This window comes from Sciurus carolinensis, chromosome 2, assembly GCF_902686445.1.
Source record: "Sciurus carolinensis chromosome 2, mSciCar1.2, whole genome shotgun sequence".
In the NCBI taxonomy this organism is placed as follows: Eukaryota; Metazoa; Chordata; class Mammalia; order Rodentia; family Sciuridae; genus Sciurus; species Sciurus carolinensis.
The window spans coordinates 86,309,349-86,331,125 of NC_062214.1; the positions used below are offsets into that span (position 1 = coordinate 86,309,349).

The 21,777-nt window shown below is 37.3% G+C and overlaps 1 protein-coding gene and 1 pseudogene across 2 annotated transcripts in view; both read right to left on the reverse strand.

Moving 5' to 3' along the window:
- Positions 1-21,523, reverse strand: part of Glce (glucuronic acid epimerase) — an 86,120-nt gene extending 64,597 nt beyond the window's left edge. For both annotated transcript variants that reach the window (XM_047541182.1, XM_047541181.1), the window contains exon 1: positions 21,337-21,523. The gene's annotated coding sequence lies outside the window, so the exon portion shown is untranslated. The remainder of the gene's footprint in view (positions 1-21,336) is intronic.
- LOC124977564 (zinc finger matrin-type protein 2-like) lies at positions 12,401-13,001 on the reverse strand (annotated as a pseudogene).
- Positions 21,524-21,777: the final 254 nt, after the last annotated feature.

Consider the following 21,777-nt stretch of genomic DNA (forward strand, 5'->3'; position numbering starts at 1 on the left):
CTGAATCTTTGGTGTCTTTGGTAGTGACTAACTAATCCAGAAGCTTACCTTCTTTCAACTTCCCATTATGTTAAGCTAATAAATGTCTTTATTGTATAAAGGTTTGAATTGGGCTTTCTGATATTTAAAGCTGAAAAGGCCTAACTGAAACAGAATTTAATGAGCTAATTCATCTAGCTGATGGACTACAAAAGATGCCTATGAGTCAAAATGCCCTCTTGGATTTAAAAAAAAAAAATTAACTGTTATTCTATTAGTAAATAGTATATCATAGGTAGAACAAATTATAGAACTTTGGAAAAGAAATGGAGCAACTCTATGCTGGCTTCTTATCACTGAAATTTTTATCTGATTTGGATATTCCTAAAAGATTTCGAGGAAGAGCAGGTCATAAGTGAGGAAAGATGTTGTTATTATGCACTGCATGCCCAGAGCTACAACTGAACTGAGGAAGTGGTTATTGGGAAAATGTAACAAAAATCATTATTAATGGCTCAGGCTCCATCCTGGGAAATATTAAACCATCTATTAATCTCATCTACTAATCTCAGTCTTGGGCTGACATTCATTTTTGGGAAAAACTTCTGGATGCTGAAACAGACTATTTAAAAATTCCAAGTGATACTAAAAGGAAAATAGTGCAAAGACATCAAACAAAAGGAATAAGCCTTCAACTGCAAACTGCACTGCAGGTTTTCCTATTCTCCAACACCAACTACTACCTTCTTTGCCTGTGTAAGGTATTAGCTCTAACTACAACTTGGTTCTCCCTTACCATCACATCCCCTGGAGTTTTTTCATGTGTTATGTGTTTTCTCTCCCAACTTCTCATACTATGGGCCCTGAAAGTGGAGTCAGTGTCCTCCCTGCCCATTCCAAACCATTCTTCTTCCCTCTTCCCTAAAAATATCCAACATGGAATCTATTGCCATCAGACTGTAATCACTCACTTCCTCTCCTTACTGCAGTTATCAAACTCTCCACTTTATTTCTTGAAGGTTTTAGCTACTTGCTCATTACACCATCTCCAATATTAACACAGTGATAAAGCTTGGAAATTTCAGCATTCACACAGACAATGCTTCCCAAATCCTTGCTTACTGGTTCCATGACATCCTCTGTTCCAATGATCCTACCCCTCACCTTATATTAGACACTCATTCCCATGGTCAAAATTTTGATCTTCTTAAATTTTATACTAACTGCAACCCCTCCAAAATACCACTTTCAAGAATCACACTCTATCAGCTCACTCCCTCTAATACCCTAACTCCAAAAATCCTCCAACCCAAGAGCTCTACAGTCTACTAATCTTATCACCTTTTCCCTTTCTTTCACCTTTCCATGTCCCCTTCAATCCTCTTCGTACTCTAGTTAAATCTACATTTAATTAATTTCATTACTTATATTCCTTGCACAAACCCTTAACTACTTGTTTTCCTTCGTACTTTGTCAATCTTGCTTGGGTAAATTGGTACCAACCCAATTTTCTGCCTATTCCATGTTGGTGAATGTGGCTGGAAGGATACAGATCTCCTTCCCCCAACCCTAGCATAGCACGCGCACACGCGCGCACACACACACAGGCTGATAGTTGGTTTCTCTTTAAATTAAGACTAGGAACCTCGAATGAGTTCTTAATGATGCATTTGACAGAGATTCATTACTCCCTCCTTCTTGAAACACTTTCTTCATTTGGTTTCCAAGACATCATATTCTCCTAGTTTTCCTCTTGCCTAAACAGTTTCTCAAAGTTTCCTTTGCTGGTTTCTCATTTCCCAAACTTCAAACATTGTAGTGCTCCAAATCTCAGTTCTGAACCTCACCTCTCTACACTTATCCCCTTGGTGAAGTGATCTGATTCTTTAAATACCATCCATACATAATTCCCAAACTTTAATCTCTAGTCCATTCCCTTCCTTTGAACTATAGTCAGATGTGTAGAAGTTTTTTCCATCTGATGCTTGATATTTATCTCCAATTTACTTTGTCCAAAATCTTTTCCCTCACAGTTTTACCCATCTCAGCAAATGCGTAATTCTATGGGTGCTCAGGCCAAAAACTGTATGCTCCTTAACCATCCACTTTCCCTCATTCCCTGCCTCCTTTCCTACCCTCTGTCAACAAATCCCATTGACCTTTACAATACCAATTATTTACTACCTCTACTACTTGGTCCAAGTTATTACCTCTCACCTGAATTACTGTTTCTGCCCTTATCTCCTTCCATTTGTTCTCAACACAGTTGCCAGAATGATTCTCTTTGAAAGTCCAATCACTCACCCAATGTCTTTCTATACCTAAAAGACTAAAAACTGAGGTCCTTAAACAACCTATATAATAAGATCCTGCTTGACCTAAACACTACTACTATTCCTTCTGACTTCGTCCTCCATTATTCTGTCCTTTACCCTAATCCAGTGATGGGTAGGTAGCTCAGACATGCTCCAGTCCCAGGTCTTGGCATCTGTTATCCCTGGGGTCTACAAAGTTTTGTATTTTGAATACTTCAGTCACTGATTGCCTTCATGTTTTTTGTTTTGATACTGGGGGCTGAACCCGGGGCACTTTACCATTGAGCCACATTCCCAGCCCTTTTTTTTTTTTTTTTTTTTTTTTGAGACAAGGTCTTACTAAATTGCGGAGGCTGGCCTTGAACTTGTGATACTCCTGTCTAGGCCTCCCAAGCACTAGGATTGCAGGTGTGTGTGACCGTGCCCAGCTCCTTTGTGTTATTTAAAAGTCCCCTTATCAGTGAATTTTCCTGACTGTCCCCTGAAGTATAACTCTTCCCATACTCCACTTACCCTTTTTTATTTTTCCTCATTATTACTTATAATCAAACATGCTATATATTTACCTTTTTATTGCCCCACTAAAATGTAAATTTTATGAGGACAGGAATTTTGGTCTGTTTTGTTCACTGATGTAGTTCCAGGGCTTAGAGCAGCAACTGGCATTAAAAGTCATACAAATATTTATATAAATGAACAAAATCATAGCCATCCTCCAAGATAATGTGAAATTATCCACAGTATCAAGATTATATTGAAAGGGACCACTAAAAACTCTCAATTTTCTTACTTTACACATCTGGTTAATTAAGTGGTGACTAATGAAGGATCAGAACTAGAGTCAGTTCACCTAATAACTATACTAATGTTCTTCCATGAAGATATTTCTAATCCTGCTCTTTTAATCTTTTATTACTTGGAACTCTCAAAGCAATAAATATAGTCTACCATTATGGCATTTGCCAAGTGCTATAATTTGGATGTTTCCTCCAAAGTTTATATGTTAGAAAGTTAATCCTCAATGCCACAGTGATGAAGTGGGACCTTTAAGTTGTGATTAAGTTATGAGGGCTCTGCCTTCATGCATGGATCAATGCCTTTATTACTGGAGTGGGTTCCTAATAAAAAGAATGAATTTTCCCTCCCCTCACCCTGATGTGCAGCAAGAAGGTCCTTGCCAGATGTAGGCTTTTCAACTTTGGACTTCCCAGCCTCCAGAACTAAAAGAAGGAAATTTCTATTCATTATAAATGATTTAATCTCAGACATTGTTATAGCAATATTAACAGAAGAGTAGAAATGGGATAACACACCATGTTCTACTCTTCATACAGGACTGTTTATATATCTCTATTACTTCTCCTTAAACATTATATGCTTTATAAGGCTAAGGGTTAGGTTGCTAGGGGTTAGGCTGATGGATGCAACTACAAGGAAGAGCACAGAGATTTTTTGTGGTAATTACACAAATCTCCACATGTGATAAAATTACAAAGAATTACAAACACATAGTAAGTACATACAAAACTGGCAGAATCTGAAAAGGGTCTGTGGATTGTACTAATGTCAATTTCATAGTTTTGATATTGTTATAGAGTTCTGTAAAATATTACCACTGGAAGGAACTAGATGAAGGGTGGGACAGTTCTGTATTAATTTTGCAACTTCCTGAGGATCTACACTTACTTACAAATTTTAAAAAATCTATTTCACTTTTTTAACAAAAACAAAAAAACTTGAAGCAGTATAAAAGTGTATATAACCAGAGTCTGAAATCTCAGACTTCCAATCCCCTACTCCCTTTTTTCAGTTCCTCTCCAGAAGTAACTACTGTCCATTTTCTTATGTATCTTTCCAGACAAATCCATGCATACTAAAGCATAAATGTGTTTATTACTTTGTGCATTTATGTAATTATACCCACAAGTATATACTTTTTTTTACAGAAATGTTAATACAATGACCAAAGATAATTTATAATGACTGACTCAAAAGGTTTGAACATTTATCATTTTAATAAGTAAGGTCAACTTGTCCTCCAAAGAAACTACACACATTTATATTCCTGTCTATGGTACAGAAGAGCAATTCTACACATCATTGTCATTACTGAACTTTTTAATCTTTGTCAATCTGGTAAGTAAAAATGCTATCTTGTTTAAATTTGCCTTTTGATAATAATAATTAACTTTCATTGAACCACTTACTGTGTTCTTTGTATTTTTCCAAGAACTCTGCATATATTAACTCATGTAATTGTCACAACAATCTTTGAGGTAGGTATTATTACAATTTTATTGATATTTTAAAAATCTTGTTGATTGCGAGAAAATCTATGAAGTCAAGCAGTATGAATTTTTAAATAACATGTTTTGTATTTAGCTTTCCAGGAATCTTATGTTTAAGGCTATTTTAAAATTTATTTTGGTATAAACCACATGTCTATGTCCTGTGCCCATTTTTCTGTGGGTTTTTTATCTTACTCCTGTGACTTATAAGATCTCTTTGTGTATTAGGAAAATTGGCCCTTAATAGTAAATATGTTACATCCCAAACTTAAAGCACATTTACTTTGTGATCCAGCCCTTCTAAGAATTTACCTAAAAGAAATGAAAACCCTTGGGGCTGGGGTTGTGGCTCAGTGGTAGAGCACTTGCCTGGCACATGTGAGGCACTGGGTTCAATCCTCAGCACCACATAAAAATTAATAAATAAATAAAATAAAGGTATTGTGTCCATCTACAACTAAAAAATATTTTAAAAAAGGAATGAAAAAGTTCATACCAAGACTTATATGCCAATGTTCAGAGCAACTTTATTATTTGTAAATAAAATTGCAAATAACCCAAATGTTCACCAACTAATGAATGATAAAAAAAAGTTTTGTATGTCCTTATAATAGAATATTAATCACCAATTAAAACAAATTATCAATACACACAAGAAAAATCTTAAAATAATTATGCTGAATCAAAGAAAATAGACCCTTTCCCAGCAAAAATCACATACTGTATAATTCCATTCATAAAAAACTTTGGATAATGCAAAACAATTTATAGTGACAGAAAGTAGTTCAATGGTTACTCTGAGGCAGTGGGCTGTGGGTATGTGAAGGGGCATGAAGGAAAGATCATAAAAGGGCATGAAGAAACTTCTGGAGATGATGGATTTGTTTACCCAACTTGAATGTAGTAATGTTTTCATGGAGTCCATCAAAACTTATTCAACTATATACCTTAAATACATGCAGTTTATTGTATATTAATTATACTTCAATGAAGTTGTTAAAAAAAAGGGGACTCACTCCATATATTTTGTTGTTTCAGCAAATATCAATAGTTTATTCTTAGTTATATTTATCATAAACAATACAAGCAGATGTGAATTCTTCCTGATTGATTTAGCTTTGAAACAAACATTTACCATTTCTTTTTCAATGTTTTAATTCAATATGACAAGGAGTATTCTGATCTAAGCTGAGACTCAGAACCAACCAACTGAAACAACATTCCATTTGTAGCAGATGTTGTACAATCAAGAAAAACAGACAAATGAATTTAATGCAGAGACTGAAAAACTACAATGGTCATCCATTATTCAATTTTTAAATTCTTGGGTACATCAAAACGTCCACACCTCCCCCAGTCATTCATTTACTTATTCTCTAAATACATCTGGAATCTGTTATATACCAGGTACAATTAAGTGCTAGAATTAAAACTAGTAAGCAACAGAATTCTGTAAAGATAAATAATTTAAGTCTACCCCCAATGCCACTGATTGACTTTATGATAAATTAGCTATAAATGTGTATTTTAAAGTTATATGAAAATATTATTTTTTATTTGTATTTTATGTTGCAATGCCAATAGGAGTTTGAAAAAAAGTTACCCTGAAAACTACTTAATTTAAGTAGTTAATTCCCTTTAAGTTGTAATACTATATGTGATAATGCAAATGAAATCACTTCCCATGCCAGAGTGACTTTAAATTATCCAGTTTTCTTTAGTACAATTTTTCAAGAGAGATAGTATTAGTAAATAAAGGACATTCGGTTTCTAAATTTTAGCAAATGAACATAGTACTACATGACTTAGTATAATGTAAGACTCCCCAGCCAGTATATTTGCTTTCCTAGTTTGTCATATTTTCTATTCAAAGGTTCTATGGTTAAGTTCGGTAAATTCACACATTTCCTGAGTATTTTGGAAATTGGATTTATAAAAATTCAAGTAAAATAATAACTGGGAAAAAGCAATTTACATCGTAAAAAGTCCCCTCCCTCACACCCTTACCACGCCACCCCCCCAAGAAGAATCAAGGAAAACCTATATGATTGGCTTCACTGAGAAGGCAAAAAGATCTCTGATATGGGCCCATGGTTCCCCAAATGAAAGTCAATCAAAACACAAGATGAGAATGCCAGCTTGATAACACATCTAAATCCGGAACCCCACAGGGCAAAATTTTGTACAAAGAATAGAGAAAATAAAGCTGATGACTGTAAACTAATTTCATCTATGGTTCAATTAGATATTTTCATAGACATTTATTTCTCAAATATTTTTCTTTCACTAGAGTTTTTTGGGTTTGTATTAATATGACAAAGTAAAAAATATACTACAGGCAAAGTATATTTACTGGAATTTATCTCCTGGTTTTGCTTTATTTCTTATAAGATGCTCATTTGGAAATAGCAGTTTTATGTATCTGCCACTTCTGCTGGTTAATGACACCAAAACTGGCATACTCATAGAAACCAACTAAAGGGAAGTTCCAAACTTTGGGAAGAGTGGTATGAAGAATGTCAGGATAAGTAAAAATCATTTCTATTTTCTTATTTTTCAATGTTTAAGCTGACATAATGCTATCATTTATAACTTTAATTACTGAATAAAGACAAAAATAAAGATGCACTGAAGATAAAAAGTAGCAATTAAATGTATGGAAGTTCTGCACAGGCATTTTTTTTTTCATCTTTTAAGTGTTTATTATATAATATAAAACCACAAAAATAAGACTGCTCATTTCCAGGTACATTTAATCAGTCTAATTGTTTTGATTACAGCCCAAACCTACATTGAACACAGCCCTCTGGGTTCCGACATCTGTAATACTGCACAGAAAAGGCCCATCTCTCAGGTCTGTGGGGAAAGGTCACACACCTCCTTTTTGACAAAAAGTCTTCCTCAAAACCAATGAACCAAACATGTCGCTATGTATACCTTTTTCAAAATCTTGGTTGTCTGTGCGTGTGGACTACATTTCTCTTTCAAACTTGTCCCCAAAAGAAGTCCAAAATTTTTTATTGGCTTTGTCTGCAACAGCATTCGCTAATTTTCCAGAACCATTTAGATTCATTCTTGGGAGCACTGAGAACAATTGTACATAATGCAGGACATGCACACCTTGGGTACACAACAGTTACAGCAGTTAACCAATTACGGTCAGGATGGGATAAATATGCTCTTTTCAATATTTTCAGAAAACAGTATAAAGTTCCAATTTGTAACAGCAAGGTTTTGAAATTAATCACAGAGAGTAGAATAACAATCACTGCACAAAGTAGAGTCTCTCTCTTTTTTTTTTTACATGTCACTTAAGAAGGCTGCCCCTGAGGTATTCATAATTCATTGTTTACTGCAAAGATGATTAATAAATTTAAGCTTTAAAAATGATCTGTAAGTTGATACTTTGGCTCTTTGGAGCTTATTTAGTTAAGAAATTTTCCTTGACTGACTTCAGAGTGGTTGGGGGCACTCCAAAGGGCTATGGCGATAAAAAGTTCAATTCATAAAGACACTCAGGGGTATAAGAGATTCTGGCCATTTCTCACCCTTTCTGCACAGGCTTTTCTTATGCTACTGTTTTGACATTAACCGATATTCAACTACTGAGTCTCTTCCTTTCCCCTCCTCCACTGTTATATTCCCAGTCCATACAATATAATTTCATTAAATAGTTATCAAGCCCCATTGAAGAAGTTTTCAAGAGACTTATAATGTTGATTTAAAAAACAAAAAACCTTACATATTATTATAATTATTAAGTAATTCACAATAGTATATGATATAGTGCCACTAAGATACTAACCTGTTTGCAAATGAAGAAAAATACTAGTGTTGAATAAAGGAACTCAAGGTGACTTTAAGACGTGGGTCTAGGGGAAAAGTCCTAAAGATTACACTTTAGATAGTTTTAAGAAGGAGAGAACTCTTAGGATAAAAAATATGAAGGTGTTCTCTCTGTTTCCTGATGGTCATGTCTTGAGTTGTTTCCTCCCCATTTTGATGTTCTGCCTCACCTGGGCCCGAGAAATGGAGTTGGCCCTCTATGGATTGAGACCTCTGAAAACTCCAGATAACTTTTCCTCCTCTATGTTGTTCTGCTTGTTCTGGTCTAGTCTTTTTGGTCAAAGCAATGGAAAAGCTGACCAAAAGAGAAGTTTATACCCAGAAGTGGGGTCACTGTTAGGATTAACCTGACCGTGCAATTCAAAAGCCTGTGGAGCTGGTCTGTTGGGAGAGGAATTTCGGAAGTTTAGAGATGCAAGCTAGAAAAGATTTAGATTGTTATAAGCAGAACTTAGTGGGCCATTCTTCTGAGAGCTCAAAAGACCAGACTGCTAAAGGGACTGTGGACAGTGAAGACCAGGCTCAAGAGATTTTGGAAGAAAAGGAAGACTCTACTGGAAATTAGACTAGAGGCCATTCACATTGCATTATAGCTAACAAGTTGTCTATATTTTGCCAGTGTCCTGAAACTTTTTGTGAGGCTGAATTTAAAGGTGATGGACTAATTAATCCAGCAGAGGAAATTTCAAGATAGCATAGCATTCAGGTGATGGCAGGATATTGCAGGATATTGCTGGCGTTTTTCAGTCAAGTTTACTGTGATAATGAGGAACAGAAAGCAAAGCAGAAAGTTCTGAAAAACTTGGAGTTTGACCAGAAAAGTGCAAGTAAAACTAAGGCTAACAAGGTTGTGAAAGACTTTAGATTCACTAAAGATGCTAAATACTTGACCCAGAGAAAATGGATGGCTTGAGGGCATCTCAGGCATTGGCAAGACCACACCCAGCTCAGGCTCAAGGATATAAAAATAAAAATTCCCTTAAGAAACCAATGTATGTTTGAGGGGACAGGGATTGTTTCACCATGCTTAGCTGTCCAGACAGATGCTGTTGCATGCAGCCAGGTTTGGCTGCTGCTTGAGATGGCAGCAGACTTTGGCATCAACCACCTGATGACAGTTCTGCAGGATTACAGGATACCGGAGTTAGAGAGTCAGGGAGGCTTCCACCAAGATTTCCAAGGAATCCTGGGAGGCTAAGCAAAGTGGCAAGATCAGAATACCTGTGAGCAGCCCCTGAGAGGACGATGTGTGAAGATGTGAGAAGAAAGCCAAAAATGCATGGAGACCCTGAGATTAAGAAAAGCCATACCATGAAAGTTCTGCTGATGAAAGCTGCAGGAATAAAGCAGAAAAATGCCAAGACAGAGGCCATGTAGGTTGCACTCAGCAGAGCTACAGGACTTGTTTGTCCAGCTGGATTTCAGTCTTACCTTGTTTCCATCCCCTCTTTCTACGCCCCTATTATTTCTCTCTTGTGGAAGGAAATGTTTACTCTGTGCCTTTATATACTAGATATATGTAACTTGCTTTTGATTTTTACAGGGGCTCATACTGAGAGTTTGCCCTGAGTCACAGGTAAGATTTTGGACTTGGACTTTTGGGCAAGACAGATAGGGTGTGGCTAGGAGAGGTGGGTCATTGGGGGCATGTCTTTGCGGGTGTATATTTTGTCCCTGGTGAGCAGAGTTGTTTCTTGGTGGGAATGTCCTGAGCTGCTTTCCTTTGTCATGCCCCTCTGCCTTGATGTTCTGCCTAACCTCAGGCCCAGAGGTATGGAGTTGGCCGTCTATGGGCTGAGACCTCTGAAACCATGAGCACCAAATAAATTTTTTTTCCTCTTAAAAAAAAAAAATGAAGGTCACAAAGTCCCCCCTACTCTAAAAGGGGGGGGGGGCATTCCTGGATTCTTGGTTTGTTCAAGAGGTAGTAAATAAAAGTTTATTGTTTCAATATGAATTTAAACAACTGAATCATTTGGAAGTTAACCTTTGTTTCAGATTTTGGCATTACATTATTTTGTACAAATGCAGGAGACAAAGTTTAAGTATTTGAATGTAACAGTACTTATGCCATCACATGTAAAAGCAACTGCAAAATAATCTGTGGCACTTCTAAAAGAAAACTAAAATCTCATTTCCTTTGGACCTGCAAATAAACTTTTAAAATTCTCATGTAAGTTATTTCATATTCTAATTTCAGAGGTTGATAATCAAGGAAGAATAGTTTTTCTTACAAACATTTGATACTATGTGAAGTTGTAAGGTAGTTTAGAATTAATGCCCAAAAGAAATTTTTACAAAATGGAATTATAACTAATGAAGTAATTTAAAAAAAAACCTCGAATTTAAAGTCCTTAGAGGACGACAGTTTGATTAAACCCCTACTGAGTACATGCTTTGATCTCCAGTCCCATTTTCATTTCAACTGTCAGAAAGAACTATTTCTATTTGCTTATGAACCAATATATCCCCTTCCTTTAACCTTCTTTCTTTCTTTTTTCTTCTTTTTTTTTTTTTTTTTTGGTACCAGGGATTGAACTAGGGGCACTCGACTACTGAGACATATCTCCAGTCCTATTTTGTACACACTACTTCATTCTTATTATTCTTCTTTGAATACACTATTCACTTATATCTTCTTTAAATGTGGCCAAGAAAATCAAAAACAAAGATGAAGACTAGAAAAGGATAATTAACTGTGTTTTAAACAACATGCTTCAAAATAATGTAGCTTAAGGAGGTGTTAGCTTTTGGACCACTGACAAATCAACTTCAGACAAAAAAGGAGCCATAACCAAGCAGGAACACATTAAACACACATTAAAGAATGAACACATTAAAGAATGAACATTAAAACAAAAAAACACCTACTGCTCTTAGCCTTCCAGGTTTCTACATTGCACCTATACAAACTTCTTTAAAATCTTCAATTATAGGGATCTATCTATCCCTATCAAATCTGTACAATCAAATACAAAATGTCTGTAACAAGTACTTTCTTAAATATAGTCTGGTCTTTTTTTTTTTTAAACAGGCCCAAGTCAATGCCATTTATTATACACACTGAATAACCTCTGAGACCCAAGGGCTACCACAGTGAGTTTTGTGCTTGGTTGTATTTTTTGGGGTTTTGGTGGTTTTCTTTTTTTTTTTTTTCCATTTTCTTTTTTGCATCAAACAGGTTCTTCCAAGAGCCTGCTCACAAGGAAGACAAAAACAAAGAAATCTTCAGTAAAATGAAACAAACTGGAGAAGGTAGAACAGTCCACATCTGAAGAACAATGTTAAAGAACTCACCAGACACAAACCACACCAAACACTCATCCATTTAATTTCCTGTTACATGCGCTAAGGAAACCAAGAACATCAGGCCCCAGGGCAGCAATGCTCTGAGATTCTAGCTCAGTCTCCCCTCTTTGTGACAGATTCATGCACACAATCCACACAAACCACTGACCCAGGCAGAAGTACACACGCATGCACAGGAGGAGGCTAGAGAACTATAGAGCAGGATGGGAGGTAGGGCTGGTCAAGAATATGCCATCAGCTGGAAAATGGGGACCCAGAGAACCCTTCTGTTGCAGGTTGAACAAGTCAAAATTAAAACAAAGGCAGAAGAACACAGAATAAAAGTAGGATGCTCAGACAAGAGGTTAGATAGATGAAGACAGAAAGATGCAGAGTGAGTTTTGGGAAAGCAGTCTCAGAAGGGAAGGCCTTTCTTTATTGGGAACTCAGATGGGCAAAGATCTTGTGACTCCAGTGATATACTAAAGCTAAAGGAATATGCCACAGCATTACCTCTGCATCTTGTGCCCTCTCCCATGGTAGAGGGAATCAACAAACACCCATCCCTTAGTCCTGCCCATTAACGCTCTTAAGGACTTTCCCTAGTACCCAAAAAGAAATGACCCCCCTAACACACACAGTTAGGTCCAGCATAGGCAAAAGTTAGGCCAAGCACAGAAAACCTCAGTAACTCTTCTTGGTGGAAACAAAGCCTGAGAAGCCAATCACAGCTGCCATCTCATCATCTTCTTCAAATGTCAAGTCTTCCTCCGCCCTCCTCTTCTCCTTCTGTTTCTCTTTCTTATATGCTTTAGCCTTTCCCTCCTTTTCTCTGAGCTCCTTCATCCTTTCCTCAAATCATAATCTTTCTGCTTCTCTTCCATCTTCTTCTTGTTGACTTCAAAACGTTTCTTCACTTGATCCAGGGTGGAACGTTCCACACACATAGACATACCCAGGTTTCGCTGATGTTTCTTTCCATTAATGTGATCCAGGAAGTTGATAGAGTCTTTCACCACACAGTCACAGACATTGCAGTAATATCCTCCCATCTCAGACTGTGGGGTGGTCTTGGTAATGACAATTGTCTTCCCAAGCTTAGATTCCAAGTCCACTTTGTAGTCCCTGTGCCGCAGGAGTCCCTGCTTGACTGGCTGCACTGGTTTTCCATCCTTCTTTTCTCTCTCTTCCATGAGCCTCTTCTCGGCGAGCTTCTCGTATTCATCTTTGTCCCACTTTCGGCGAAAGTCCAAGTTTTTTGTCCCTCTGCCTGACGCCATCTTCACAGCGAAGTCATATAGCCTGTTCTTATTATTAAAAATAAGAAGCTGGGCATAGTGGCACATACCTGTAATCCCAGCAATAGAGGCAATAGGATCGCCAAGTTCAAGTGCAGTCTTGGCAATTTAGCAAGAACCTCCTCAAAGTAAAAAGGACCAGGGATATAGCCTCAGTGATAGAGTACCCCTAGTACCAAAAACAATAAATAAATAAATAAATAAACAAACAGACAAATAAGGGTAGGTGAGGATCCTGATTCTGTAGGTTCACTAGTACTCCCTTATAAGTTCAAGAGGAATTGATAAAAATCTTAAATAGTATATGGGGGAAAACAGAATTTTGAGGCACATTCCTAAGAATGTACTGCAATTTAATATTAAAATCAGCCCATTAATCATCAGGCTTTGAATATGACCTTTTAATCAATTATAAATACACCTATCTATGTAATTACTCAGACCACATTTCTTTATCTGGTCCACAAATATATCTGAAGAAGCTGACAAATGCTATATTTATAACCCTGAGGGCCCCTTTCTTCATCTGTAAAATGAGTACTAAATGAGACAACCTATGTAAAGCATTTAAATCAGTGTTCAACACATTAAAAATCCAATAAATGTAGTTATAATTCTAGATATACTGTGGCCAGAGTATTTCCTGATATAACTACCAGTTTACTTACCCTAGAAGTGAGGCTACATGTCAAGACCTGTTCTTTGAGAACTCATGCTGACTCCTACTCCTAGTGATCAGTACCTAAAGTACCATCAACACAAGAATACAATAAGTTGCTGAATTCAAATTGTTCAAGAAATGACACCAAGCTACCAGTCTGTTGTTATTATTACCTGCAACTTTCACTTATTTTCCAATACTGTACTTACTTTAGGAGTTAACACAATTTATATGTAAAGTGGAGTTTTTAAAAAAACAAGGTTTATTCAATTCCCTTTTCAAAAATTAAGATGAATTTCTTACTTTTGATAAAGACACCAAGATTATATAAGATGTTAACTTTAGGGGAAGTTAAATGAAGGGTATATGGTACATGAGAATTCTCTGTACTATTTTGCAATTCTCCTACAAATACGTGACTATTTTAAAACTGAATATTTTAAAACAATCAAGATAATATCTTCCCATTATGATGAATTCTTTCTTAAAACTCAGCAAATATTACCAACCACTATTAGGTATAAATTCTTTGAGGAGACTTTGTAATTTATCTTGAACAGAAGACATGAATTCCAGTAAACAAAATCCCTTATAATACCCCTATTTATAATCTTTGGTCACACAATGAGTTAGTGTTCAGTAAACAACAGTCATCTAAAAATTTTATTTTGGGGCCTTAAGAAATCGATCCCAAAAGCAAATATATTTTCCCTAAACCATAAAAACTCTGTAGAATCCAATTAAATTTCTGCTTGTATTGCTCAAACCACTTATTTAGCAGTCATGTTCAAGTCAAGCTCTAAAAGATCTTTGATGTATGATACAAATTACTATTATACCATTAGCATAAAACGCTTTAAAATATATACTTAAAAATGTTATATCAAGACTGATTAGTTTTTAAATTAGGCAAATAAGAGTTTAGGAAAATGATGAATTTATTTGCAGTAACTTAAATTTTCACTGTTAAACAACAAAGTCATGAGAATTCTGCTAAAACTGTTAACCGAAACACTGAAATACTAAAAATGCCTAAGAATATAGTATCTTTCTCTAAAATGCTCTCCTAAATACCTTCAAATAGATTTTGTACTTGAGTTTCTTAAGTATCAACTGTCTAATTTCAGAAACTTGGCTTTCCTTTTATGAAAAGTACTACAGAATCAGTACTATAAACAGTAGTGCTATGTCAAAGAATTGATTCAGTAATTAAAAGAGCTGAAATCACCTGTCTTATAGAAAATTACTGTCAAATACCACCAGACCCTGCTTTTCTTCCTTCTGGACCAGTAGCCAGACACTAACAATATTTAGACCCTTTCTTATTTTTAGTATATGAATTTAGCACGTGATACCACATCTAAATCAGATAGTATTTTAATGAATGCTCTACATAATCCATCTAATGTTTTGGCAAATATATATGTACACACACATATATAAATACACATTTACACATTTATACACATACATATACATGCATATACAGTTGGCCTTCTGTATCTACCAGTTCTACATCTGTGGATTCAACCAATAGAGGGTTGAAAATATTTGGAGAGAAAATTGAGTCTGCACTGAACATTTTTTTTCTAATCATTATTCCCTAAACAATAGAGTGTAACAACTATTTACATAGCTTTTACAATGTAGTAGGAATTACAAGTAATCTAGTGATGATTTAAAGTATACATGAGAATGTGTGTGCATTACATGCAAATACTATACAACATTTTATACCAGTGAGGAGCTAGCCTCTTCCCTAACCTGTAAATCAGAAGCAGGAAAGGCCTAAAGAAGGTCCCTCCTCTATGGAAAAGAAACCCTGTTGATGGCACTCAGGGTAGACCTGCTCCAAATACCTCATATACATATATATGTATATGTCTGTGTGTGTATGTGTGTGTGTGTGTGTGTGTGTGTGTGTGTGTATAAAAGAATGAGGTTAACTCTTAGTTATATAAGAATATAAATAAATTCTTTTTTTTTTTTTTTGTGCTGTTGGGGATTGAACCCCACTGAGCTATATCCCCAACCCAAAAAAATGAAATCTTATGCCCACCAAACACATGTACAAAATTGTTTATAGTAGTTTTATTTCTAACAGTTATAAACTGGAAACAACCTAAGTATCTATATGTCTATCAACAGTAGAATAGACGAATATATGCTCACATAATAGAAAAACATTAGGAACGAAAAAGAATAAGCTATTGTTCATTCAAAAAACATGGATGAATCTTATAGACATCACATTTAACAAGGGAAAGCAGACATAAAAAGAAAGGCTAGATCCCATTTATATGAAACTCAAGAATAAGCACGACTCCTCTAGAGTGATGGAGATCAGAAAAGTGGTCACCTTTGGAAAGTACTAACTAAAAGAGAACATAAAGGAGTTTTCTAAGTTCCTAGAAGTATCAACATCTTGATCTGATTGGGGGGGTATATGTTTGCATGTATAAAAATTCATTATTCTGTTCATAAGAATTCATTCATTGCTAATAACTTTATTTAAGTTAACTTCATTTAAATACACATATACATCAAGCCTCTTCAGGGAAGTGACAAGATTTTATGCAGTTTTACATTCTTATATTTGGCCATGGTGAAATTTAAATAAGAACTGGTAAGGTTGATGCTAATAACTAATCAGGCATAAGATCAGTAAACTGTGGATAGGCTTAAAAAAAAAAAAAGAAAGAAAGAAAAGAAAACAAGATTAGGGATTCACATGAGTAAAGGTAATGAGGTATCTCTGTGTGTCATGATCCAAAGTCAGGATTTTTTCTGAGCCATGTCCATAAGACTCTAAGATTCTTGATGTCACTTTTTTTAAAAAGCAACTCTAAGCTTCCCCTCCCAAGGGAGCAATCAGCCATCTCCTATTTCTTTCAAATAATAATTTTACAATGTCAGTGTTCACAACCAGCTTAACAAAGAAAATCATACAGACCAACTAGCTATGTGATCTTGCGCAAGCCACTCAACCATTCTTACATGTCAGTTTCCTTATATGCTTGCTAAAGAAGGAGATGGATTAAATAGTATCTAAAGTCCAATCAATGTCAAATTCTCCACTTAAGCTTTTTTTGGAAGAACTGAATGGATAATCCTTACAAACTACTTCTTCAATTTATAAAATGAGCAAAATATCAGTTAATTTAACACTGTATAACAGCCTTATTCAGAAAGCAGTGTAGTGTTTATGAAAAAGTATAGAATGTGAAGTTACTCAGACTTAGATATAGTCATTGTCTGCTTCTTAGTAGATAATCATCATGGGAAAGTTATTAAGTCAGGATTTGTTTTGAAAATTAAAGGCAATGAATATATGTAAAGCAATTATTAGGCCAATATAAAAACTCATACACTGGCATCACCATTTTCCAAGTAAAAAGCAGTCAAGGTAAAATACCTACCAAATCAAAATTTGAAATTCCTACATTAGTTATTTTCTCTCAGCAATTTTAGAGATAGGAATTAATGGTTGCCTCAAAATTCTACAAGACTTTACTGCAAGCTTAACTCTTATTGTGTTGGCAGTCTCACTTCTTAAATACAAGGCAAGAAAATAAGATAATTTAGAAGCACCAAAGTTCTAGGAAAATAGGACAACACTGAGATTTGAGTTTAATTCATTTGGGACATAATAGAGACATTAATCTTGGTTTTGAGAGTTTAAACAGGTAATGAGAGTCAATTACATGTAAAAAAGCAATACAAATTCAAAAAACAGTAAATATAAACCTGCCTTTGAATCCAGGAAAAGAGATATAACTACAGCACACTAATGAACTTAATGGAATGAATAACAAAATACACTGGGTAAATAACTGGGTGAGGTAGGAAGATGGAGAATCGGAGGGTAGAGTCCTAAAAAGCATAACATTAAGTTTTATCTTGAAAAATAAGTAGAATTTACTATAAGACAAGAGAAAGAAAAAGCATGCTAGACAGTGGAGAGAACAAAGGTGAAGGCTCTGAGTCAGGAAGCATTAATATTCATTTAGTAACCTGCTTTATTTGTAAAACTGGAACTTGAGATTTGTGGTAGGGGAAACACAAATAAGCCAGATGATGAAAGGCCTTGTAATGACAGAGTTAAGACTAAGTACTGTAGGTACAAAGGAAGTATGGGTTTTAAGAAAAAGTAATGAACAGATTTGCATTTTAGAAAAATTACCTTGGTAGTAGTGTATGAATGGATTAAAGGGAGTCAAGTCTGGAAGCAATTTCTAGATCTCATTCTCCACCCAGAGTTAATTAAGGACATAACATTACTATATAGGTATTCCATGACAGAGCCAGGGATCATAAATTTAAAAACAATCCTTTAATAGACAAAACTAAATGATCCAAAACAAATCATTTACCTTCGTGAATGTACGCTGTGGTTAACATTTACCATGTATCTTTAAAAGAAGAGGCTTCTAAAATTAGGTAAAATATATAAAAACTATACAGAACTAGTTGTATCCAAGAACTAGCCCTCTACACAGCCATATATGTATATATATAGTAGGTATATGTATATGTGGAAACCAGGGCCCTGAAGGGTAAGGAATTATCCAAGGTCATGCTATCAGTAGTACAGTGAAGACTGGAGTCATGTCTGACAATTTCCCTTCTAGAAATTGCTTTAGTATATCACATTTACGATTTTAGAATTTTGAATAATTCAAAAGACACTCTGGTACTGTCACTTTCATCAGTGTAATAATGATACTATAAAGCTTTTCAGAGCTCATATGTCTCACAATAAAACATCTATTTAATGTGTATGTTTGACAAAAAAAATCTTTTCTGAAGCTTGTCCCACAATAAGAACACCGTGCCTCCCCCCTCAAAAAAAAAAAAAAAACTGCCCTCTTCTTCTCTAGAGTGTCTACAAACTTCTTTTCTCAAACTCAGGAAACAATTTAAAGAAGGGCTAAAATTAATTTATATTTATATAATTAAATATTCAACACCTTTAACATTTTACTTAGGTCTACATCTTATTTTGTTGTGTTCACCATCTCACCTTGCCCCTATAATTTCTATACAAAAAGAAATATCTTTTTTCTTCATTAGTAAAACAGGTGGAAGTGGAAATGTTGAGCCTTATAAATACTGTATATTTCACAAATTTGCATAGTGTTCAAAATGTTAATTTTTGAATTTCTCTAATTTGCACTTAATGTGTGCTTGTTGAAATAGTCAAGAAAAAAGTATAAAATTTTTAAATAGGTCTACCATGCCTCTGCAACTCCCTCCTAGAGAATCCTTTAAATATGTTTGACAGACTTTCTTATGCTTACATACAGAAGTATCTTTAAAGAGTCAATATATATTAACACCCAAACTCTACTGATAAATAATTCAGATAGAGTACTACCTTGCTTGGTTTTTGGTTATTTTAACAGACATCAATTATATTTCTACTCATACTTTTAAAAATAGCTGAATCCCAAGTTCCCTGTATACTTCTTTCTTAGCATCATCACCAGTTGTTTATCTCGCTCCCTTTTGATATAGGTGACTGCTAAAATCACTGTACCTTAATGTTGTGACACCAAGCAGAAAATCAAAAATTTGATCAGTCTATGCTTACTTAGAAGTCATGAAAGTCACATTTGTAAAATCTGCTTAATTTATCATTTGTCTTTCTCTCAAAAATGGGGGAAATGGATCTATTTAGAGTTCTGGGGGCTACAGTGTTTTATACCTGCTCAAACTAATGGGTCTTGATGGTGGTAACCGCCAAGCAGATATTTGGGTTTGAACAACAAAAATCTACAAGAAGCCCCTCAAAGGGTTAAATATTCCTACCTAGCATTCCCTTGTTTTAAAAAATGATTGCAAAATTCTAAAAAAAAATGCAAAATTTAAAAATTCAGTATGTTATCCTTACTCTGATCCTAAGATGAAATAAAATGTCATTTAAAAAAAAAAACTGTCAATGAGAAAAGACTGCAGCAGACTTTGCTTTGGCATAGTCAAATTTGCCCTTCACCCCAGATTACAAATTTACAGAACTACTATGGGTAGAGGCCCCATTGCCTGTCAAAATAGACTTCCTGAGGAGAAGAAATGCCAGGTAAATGCCAGACTTTCTGATTTATACTTTTGTTTTAAATCATATACACATACATACAGGTCATTTTATTTAAATCCCACCTAAATTGGGCTAGTCACCAAAAACTCTAAGATCCAAAACAATAAAACTGATGAGCAAGATTCTGTAAAAGAGCTCTATTCGCCATCCTTAACAGGTTGCAAAGATGCTTTTGCAAAGATCTAGCTTTAGAACTTCAATTCCAATATGTTTTTGGAAGCTGGATTCATCCCTCTCCACAAATGCTTTTCAAAAAACACAAGTCAGAACACACTTTTCCAGCACTACTTAATTCTGCCTAAAACTCAGGCAAGACTTTAGGACAGACCTAAAAATGTCGGATCAGCAAAGTAGACCACCTAGGAAGGGAAGCCAAGACCACACAGCCTTCCTCGCCCTTGGCAATTTCCAGTTACTCAGGAGCTGTATCTTCGCGGAACCTGCGGACACGCGCCTCCTGAAAAAACCTACAGACCACATGCCCACTAAAGGTAGTGCCACTCTCTAGTTCCCACGGCTCCAGAGAGGCCCAGCGCGCCCCCACAGGGATCCGGGGCACAGAAAAAAGAACTGCAGAACAAATTCACTATTTCAACAACTAGGCAACAACACGGATCAATCCTCCCATTAAACATTGAGTAAATCTCATCTAGAGAGACCAGACCGAAACCGTTTCAGGATGCTAAACAGCCACAGGCAGTCTATTGGGCCAGCTTAAGAAGGAAGCCACGAAAGCTCCCTCCAGTCCCTGGAGACTCAGCGCCTGCTGAGCCGCGCCCACGCTGCTAGACCGCCCAGGGACCCGCTAACTCGCCCGGTCGCCTACCCCCACACCCCCCCCCAAAAAAAAGACTGGGGACAAAGCCCAGTTACCGCCCCACTCTAGGCAAAGCAGAAACCCCAGTATATTCTCTGGTATCCGCGGGACACCCTCCGGCCCCAGCAACGCACCAAGGCGGCCCCCGCCCCTGCGGAAACAAATACACCGCCCTCTCGCCCCGAGACATCGATAAACACACCCCTCTCCCCGGAACCCTGACACTCCGCTTCTTTATCTCAGGAAAGCGAAGACGCCCACACCGCTCAAAGGACTCCCCAACACCTCAGTGATGTGCCCCCGGACACCTGGACCTTGCTAAACTGCTTCCGCTGCCCCAAACAGCCAGACCCCAATAAACAGTCCCCTTGTCCTGGAACCCGCTACACACCTCAAGGAATCTGAAGACCTGACAAATCTCCCTCGACCCGGAACACCAAGGGACCCTCTTTGCCGCCACCCACCCCCCACCCAAAGCCAGAAGAGCCCCAGGACCCCCAACAAAACCTCCCTCTCACCTCGAGAGCCCCCCTCACTAGCTACGCCGCCCTTCGGCGCCCGCCCGCCGGATCCCACCGCAGCGCCTCCTCGCCCACCGCACTACAGAGCCCCACTCAGCCTCGCGCCCACCAGGCAGCGCAGCGCAGCCCCAGGAGCCGCCCCCGTCAGGAGCCCGCCATCCCCAGCGGCTCCGTGTCGCCGCTCCCCGACCGCTCCTCAGCGCAGACGCGCGCTGGGCTTCCTCACCTGAGCAGCGTCGGGGGGCAAGCGGACCGGGAGCCCTGAGGAGGAGAAGGAGGCTGCAGGTAAGCGGCGGCCCAGGCCTGCGGTGCCGCAGCTCCAAGCTCTCCGCGAGGGAAGCGCTTGAGTGAAGAGAGACCTCCAGCTCCGCGCGCAGCCGGGAGACCAAGCCACCGCCGTGCCCGCCGCTCTTCCCGCGAGATCGCAGCCACGGCGAGGGGCGGGGCCGCGGCGAGGGGCGGCAGCCGGGGCTCCTTGAGCGACAGCGCCGGCAGCCTGTTGGCGGCAGCGCAGGAGGCGGGACTCGAAGCCTACTGTGACCAATTGTAGAAGAGGAAAGGTGATCCGCCCCGCCCTTCATCAATAACCACGGGCGAAGGTAGTAGTGACCTGAAGTAGTCAGTGGCGACGGACTTTGGTGGCGAGGTATAGATGACGTGCCTTGGC